The sequence below is a fragment of the Pimephales promelas genome, chromosome 2, assembly GCF_988280905.1.
Source record: "Pimephales promelas chromosome 2, fPimPro1.hap1.1, whole genome shotgun sequence".
In the NCBI taxonomy this organism is placed as follows: Eukaryota; Metazoa; Chordata; class Actinopteri; order Cypriniformes; family Leuciscidae; genus Pimephales; species Pimephales promelas.
In genome coordinates, this window is record NC_142770.1 from 50,875,823 (window position 1) to 50,883,322 (window position 7,500).

The following is a 7,500-nucleotide window of genomic DNA, read 5'->3' on the forward strand; positions in this document are numbered from 1 at the left end:
CGGGCAGGAGGGTGTACGGCGGTGGGGGTCCCTGCCCAGGGCTCTGGTTCTCCGAGTCGGGCAGGAGGGGGTACGGCGGTGGGGGTCCCTGCCCAGGGCTCTGGTTCTCCGAGTCGGGCAGGAGGGGGTACGGCGATGGGGGTCCCTGCCCAGGGCTCTGGTTCTCCGAGTCGGGCAGGAGGTGGTCCAGGCGGGTGCCCCCTGGTCCCCCCGACGTGTTAGGGGGCAAGCGGTGGGTCTCCCCCAAGCCCAAAGCCCCGGTTCCCAGAGTCGGGTAAACTGCGGGAGTAACTTTGACTCTCTTAAGGTAGGCAGGAACCGGTGTGAGTGGTGTGGAAAGCCGAGTTGGGGCTCCATGTTCTGGGCACAGGTGGATCTCCTAGTGGTCCACCCCAGGCCCAGAGTGTGGAGCCCCAACTCGGCTTATTTTTTTTTTAAAATTATTATTATTATTATTATTTTTTTTTTTTATCTTATTTTATTTTATTTTTTCAATTTTTCGGGATGCACCGGGTAGAAGTTCAAACTTCAACCGCCGTGGGGGTCCCCTGGCCAGAGCTCTGGTTCTCCGAGTCGGGCAGGAGGTGGTCCAGGCGGGTGCCCCCTGGTCCCCCCGACGTGTTAGGGGGCGAGCGGTGGGTCTCCCCCAAGCCCAAAGCCCCGGTTCCCAGAGTCGGGTAAACTGCGGGAGTAACTTTGACTCTCTTAAGGTAGGCAGGAACCGGTGTGAGTGGTGTGGAAAGCCGAGTTGGGGCTCCACGCTCTGGGCACAGGGGGATCTCCTAGTGGTCCACCCCAGGCCCAGAGTGTGGAGCCCCAACTCGGCTTATTTTTTTTAAAATTATTATTATTATTATTATTATTATCTTATTTTATTTTATTTTTTCAATTTTTCGGGATGCACCGGGTAGAAGTTCAAACTTCAACCGCCGTGGGGGTCCCTGGCCAGCGTTCTGGTTCTCCGAAGTGGGGCTGAGGGGGTCCAGGCGGGTGCCCCCTGGTCCCCCCCGACGTGTTAGGGGGCGAGCGGTGGGTCTCCCCCAAGCCCAAAGCCCCGGTTCCCAGAGTCGGGTAAACTGCGCGACTAACAATGACTCTCTTAAGGTAGTCAGAAACCGGTGTGAGTGGTGTGGAAAGCCGATTCGGGGCTCCACGCTCTGGGCACAGGGGGATCTCCTAGTGGTGCCCCCCAGGCCCAGAGTGTGGAGCCCCAACTCGGCTTATTTTTATTTTTATTATTATTTTTTTTTTTATTTAATTATTATTTTGGGATTATTAGACTGGGTAGAAGTTGCAACTTCAAACGGGCATATCTCCGGAACCAAGCCGAGTTGGGGCCCCATACACCCGGCGTGGGGGGCCCTCCTAGAGGCCCCCAATACCCCCGAGTGTGGAGCCCCAACTCGGCTTACTTTTCGAGTTACAGCCGGTCAAAGTTGAAACTTTAAAGGGCCATATCTCCGGAACCAAGCCGAGTTGGGGCCCCATACACCCGGCGTGGGGGGCCCTCCTAGAGGCCCCCAATACCCCCGAGTGTGGAGCCCCAACTCGGCTTACTTTTCGAGTTACAGCCGGTCAAAGTTGAAACTTTAAAGGGCCATATCTCCGGAACCAAGCCGAGTTGGGGCCCCATACACCCGGCGTGGGGGGCCCTCCTAGAGGCCCCCAATACCCCCGAGTGTGGAGCCCCAACTCGGCTTACTTTTCGAGTTACAGCCGGTCAAAGTTGAAACTTTAAAGGGCCATATCTCCGGAACCAAGCCGAGTTGGGGCCCCATACACCCGGCGTGGGGGGCCCTCCTAGAGGCCCCCAATACCCCCGAGTGTGGAGCCCCAACTCGGCTCACTTTTCGAGTTACAGCCGGTCAAAGTTGAAACTTTAAAGGGCCATATCTCCGGAACCAAGCCGAGTTGGGGCCCCATACACCCGGCGTGGGGGGCCCTCCTAGAGGCCCCCAATACCCCCGAGTGTGGAGCCCCAACTCGGCTCACTTTTCGAGTTACAGCCGGTCAAAGTTGAAACTTTAAAGGGCCATATCTCCGGAACCAAGCCGAGTTGGGGCCCCATACACCCGGCGTGTGGGGCCCTCCCAGAGGCCCCCAATAGCCCCGAGTGTGGAGCCCCAACTCGGCTTACTTTTCGAGTTACACCCGGTCAAAGCTGGACAGGAAGTGGCCGTATCTCGGGACCGGAAGGTCCCCGTGGCTCGGGACGGCGGGAGGAGCAAGGTCCCCGAGAGCGGGCCCCGCACCCGCCGCCGCGAGCCGCTGGGACCTCCCGGTCCCGAGATGGGCCCCGTTACGCGCGGGCGACTTTCGGAGAAAACGGCCCGTATCTCGGAGAGGGGAGGTCCCAGCGGCTCGCCCTTTCGGGTGTCGGGGGCTCCCCACGGGCCCTCTCGGAACCCGCCTCCCCCGGGCCCCTGGGACCTTTCCTTCCCGGGCGCCCCCCCGACACGTCGGGCCCCTTTTCTCCGGGACCCGGGGGCCCCGGAGCTCGGGGGCGGGCTCTTTGCGAGGGGCCCGCCGGGACGCCACACTTGACCCGAGTCCGGTGTCTCTGGGCCCCCGGGTCCCCGAGCTACGTGCGTTCGAATTCGGGGCCCTTTTCCGGGCCCGAAAATCCCTCAAAGTCCGAAAACGTGCAGCGGGCGGGGACTTCCGGGGCCCCGGAGGCTCTGACGGCACACCCAGGGAGGTGCACCGTCCTCGGGCACGGCCAGGTGGCCCCCCCCCCGGGGTCCTGGAAGTCCCCCCGCCCCCCGGAGACACCCACACCCACCCACCGGACGGGAAGATTCCGTTTTTCGCCGATATCTCGAAGACGGCCGGGCGAAAAAATTTCAAACTCGGGTCTTCCGTAGGCCTCGAGGGGCCCTATCCAAAGAGGCCACCCGCGTCCCCGGGGGCCTCGGGGTCAGGGAGTTAGGCCCGGTCAAAGGCGCGGCGTTTTTTGGCTTATATCTCGCGAACCCCTGGGCCAATCTTCCCCAAACTCGAATCGACCGTAGTGCCGGACGGGGCCTTTCGAAAGAGCCCACCCACGAGGTCCAACTCGCCCGGGTCCCCGAGTTATAGCCGTTCAAAGTCGGGGGTCCCGGCGAACGGCGATCCGGTAGGGGGCGTCCCCGGGGCCCGCCGCCGCCCTGGTTCGAGCGAGGGCCCCCGTGGGACCTCGCCACCCAAATTTGAGCTCTCTGGGCCTTCGCGTCGCGGAGATACGGGCGATTTTCTCCCGGGATCGTGACGTCATCGGCGGGCGCCATTTCAGAGCGCGGCCGAGGGTTTTCGGCCGATATCTCCGCGAATACTCGACCAAAAACGACGAAACGCATATGGACGCGTTCAGCTCGGCGAGACGGTTCGAATGAGCCCGGCCTCGGCCGGGCACGTCGAGTTTTCGGCGAGATATTTGCGTTTTTCCGCTTCCGGGGCGCTTTGGGGGCCCGTATCTCGGGCCCCCGGGGGCCCACGGGGCTGGGGGCGGTCTCATTCGAAAGGTCTCGTCCCGTTCTCCAGCCCATAAAAATTTGGCGTCGATCGGAGCCGCCTTCGGCGAGCTACGGTCGTTTGAAGCCCCGTGCAGTGGGGTTACCGTCCTTCAAACAGCCGCCGCTCGCAGGGGGAGTCCCGGGGAGGCATGGTTGCCTGTATGACTTGGGCTTAGAGCACCCAGCCCCGCGCTCCTGGAGGAACCTCCGGTGCACAGGGTCTGCTGCAACCAGCCACGTGGGTTTTGAGGGGTAGGGGAGCGTGCGCTCTCCTCCCCGGGCGGGCGGCCGGGCCCTGGGGGCTCGCGCCTCCACGGAGGGACCTCGCTCCCGGGGCTTCGTCCCCGGGGCTCGGGGACTCCGTGGCGGCTCGGCCCCCGGGGTTCGACCCCGCTCGCTCGCTCCAAAACCCAAGTCCAAAACGTGGGGTTGCACGGGAGCTCCGGGCGCGACGGGTCTCCACGCACGGCCCCGGGGAGGGAGCTCCGACCCGGGCCGGAGGCAGATTCGCCCCCTGCCCCCCGGCTGTCCGCCCGGAGCCGAGACGGTCCTAAAACGGGCCTTGGGGGTGATGTAGAAGGGTAACGCTCACCCAACCAGGACTCACACAAACCGATCTGCATCCCAGGCAGGGTGCGGGTCTCCTGGGCACGAATAAAGCCCGATGCCCCGTGGGTGATGTTGGCCCTGGCCACTCAAGGCACTCACCCAAGCCAGAGAGGGTGCACTCTGGCTGGGGAAGCAGATTCAATCTCTGCTGTGGTGGAGCTCTGGAAAAACGCGAAACCTCCAGGAAAAGACGGCCCGATTTCTCTGAAAAGTGCATCCCAGGCAGGGTGCGGGTCTCCTGGGCACGAATAAAGCCCGATGCCCCGTGGGTGATTTTGGCCCTGGCCACTCAAGGCACTCACCCAAGCCAGAGAGGGTGCACTCTGGCTGGGGAAGCAGATTCAATCTCTGCTGTGGTGGAGCTCTGGAAAAACGCGAAACCTCCAGGAAAAGACGGCCCGATTTCTCTGAAAAGTGCATCCCAGGCAGGGTGCGGGTCTCATGGGCACGAATAAAGCCCGATGCCCGTGGGTGATGTTGGCCCTGGCCACTCAAGGCACTCACCCAAGCCAGAGAGGGTGCACTCTGGCTGGGGAAGCAGATTCAATCTCTGCTGTGGTGGAGCTCTGGAAAAACGCGAAACCTCCAGGAAAAGACGGCCCGATTTCTCTGAAAAGTGCATCCCAGGCAGGGTGCGGGTCTCCTGGGCACGAATAAAGCCCGATGCCCCGTGGGTGATGTTGGCCCTGGCCACTCAAGGCACTCACCCAAGCCAGAGAGGGTGCACTCTGGCTGGGGAAGCAGATTCAATCTCTGCTGTGGTGGAGCTCTGGAAAAACGCGAAACCTCCAGGAAAAGACGGCCCGGTTTCTCTGAAAAGTGCATCCCAGGCAGGGTGCGGGTCTCATGGGCACGAATAAAGCCCGATGCCCGTGGGTGATGTTGGCCCTGGCCACTCAAGGCACCACTCACCCAAGCCAGAGAGGGTGCACTCTGGCTGGGGAAGCAGATTCAATCTCTGCTGTGGTGGAGCTCTGAAAAACACGAAAACCTCCAGGGAAAAGACGGCCCGGTTTCTCTGAAAAGTGCATCCCAGGCAGGGTGCGGGTCTCCTGGGCAAGAACGAAGCCCAATGCCCACCTTGAAACGGAGCCTGGGCTCGACTCTGAAGCCCAGATCTCGAAAAACGACAAAGTACAAAAAGGTGCGGTGGCTCCAAACCTCCATGCCCTCAGACCTCCCTGGCCAGCCCAGGGAGGGTGGCCCGTCCTGGGCCAGACTCAGATTTCCCCCGCCACCCCTGGAGCTCCGCCTGGAGCGAAGACGGTCCTAAAACGGACCATGGGGCTCTTGTAGAGGATGAGGGAGGGAGAGAGGGGCCTTCAGAGAGCCCCTTGGCCGGCTTGACTCTGGAGTCGAATTTGGAAAAATAGACAAAGTCCATAAACGTGCTGTTGGTTCGGACCTCCAGGGCACTCAAGGCACTCACCCAAGCCAGAGAGGGTGCACTCTGGCTGGGGAAGAGGATTCAATCTCTGCTGTGGTGGAGCTCTGAAAAACACGAGAACCTCCAGGAAAAGGCGGCCCGGTTTCTCTGAAAAGTGCATCCCAGGCAGGGTGCGGGTCTCCTGGGCAAGAACGAAGCCCAATGCCCACCTTGAAACGGAGCCTGGGCTCGACTCTGAAGCCCAGATCTCGAAAAACGACAAAGTACAAAAAATGTGCGGTGGCTCCAAACCTCCATGCCCTCAGACCTCCCTGGCCAGCCCAGGGAGGGTGGCCCGTCCTGGGCCAGATTCAGATTCGCCCGCCACCCCTGGAGCTCCGCCTGGAGCGAAGACGGTCCTAAAACGGGCCTTCGGGGATGTATGAGAGAGGGGAAGCGTGGTGGTGGCAAACACAGAGGACCCCCTACCAGCGATCAGACCGTCGTGAGTCCCACTCAGAGTCACTCTGGGTGGGCATGTAAAAATCCAGATTACGCCGCGCTGGAGCTCTGGAAGTTACGAGACCTCCAGGAAAAGACAGGCTGGTTTTCTGAAAAGTGCACCCCAGGCAGGGTGCATCTTTTCCTGGGCACGAGCCCAGCGCACATGGTGTGGTGGTCCGGCTCTGGTGCCAAAGTTTGGGGGAAAAAATAGACAGAGTCCAATAACGTGGTGTGGTTCCAAAGCTCCATGCCCTCAGACCTCCCTGGCCAGCCCAGGGAGGGTGGCCCGTCCTGGGCCAGATTCAGATTCGCCCGCCACCCCTGGAGCTCCGCCTGGAGCGAAGACGGTCCTAAAACGGGCCTTCGGGGATGTATGAGAGAGGGGGAAGCGTGGTGGTGGCAAACACAGAGGACCCCTACCAGCGATCAGACCGTCGTGAGTCCCACTCAGACTCACTCTGGGTGGGCATATAAAATCCAGACTACGCCCCGTCGGAGCTCTGGAAGTACGAGACCTCCAGGAAAAGACAGGCTGGTTTTCTGAAAAGTGCACCCCAGGCAGGGTGCATCTTTCCTGGGCACGAGCCCGGCGCACGTGGCGGGGTCCGGCTCTGGTGCCAAAAAAATTGAGAAAAATCGACTAAGTCCAATGGCGTGACGTGGGTTCAAAGCCCCATGGTCTCAGACCTCCCTGGCCAGCCCAGGGAGGGTGGCCCGTCCTGGGCCAGAGTCAGATTCGCCCGACACCCCCTGGAGCTCGACCTGGAGGGAAGACGGTCCTAAAACGGGCCTTCGGGGCTGTATGGAAGAGGGCAAGTGTGGTGGTGCAAAACACAGAGCACCCCCTACCATTGATCAGACCGTCGTGAGTCCCACTCAGACTCGCTCTGGGTGGGCATATAAAATCCAGACTACGCCCCCCCGTCGGAGCTCTGGAAGTACGAGACCTCCAGGAAAAGACAGGCCGGTTTTATGTAAAGTGCACCCCAGGCAGGGTGCGTCTTTCCTGGGCACGAGCCCGGCGCGCGTGGCGGGGTCCGGCTCTGGTGCCAAAAAATTTGAGTAAAATCGACTAAGTCCAATGACGTGGTGTGGTTCTAAAGCTCCATGGTCTCAGACCTCCCTGGCCAGCCCAGGGAGGGTGGCCCCGTCCTGGGCCAGAGTCAGATTCGCCCGACACCCCCTGGAGCTCGACCTGGAGGGAAGACGGTCCTAAAACGGGCCTTCGGGGCTGTATGGAAGAGGGCAAGTGTGGTGGTGCAAAACACAGAGCACCCCCTACCATTGATCAGACCGTCGTGAGTCCCACTCAGACTCGCTCTGGGTGGGCATATAAAATCCAGACTGCGCCCCCGTCGGAGCTCTGGAAGTACGAGACCTCCAGGAAAAGACGGGCTGGTTTTATGGAAAAAGTGCACCCCAGGCATATGCTTGTCGAACGGTCGGTCTGGGTAAACGGCGAGTGTCCGTGCTGTTGCGTGCGAACGAGATTCCCAATGCTAACGAACCTCCCCCGGCTGGCGACCGGGG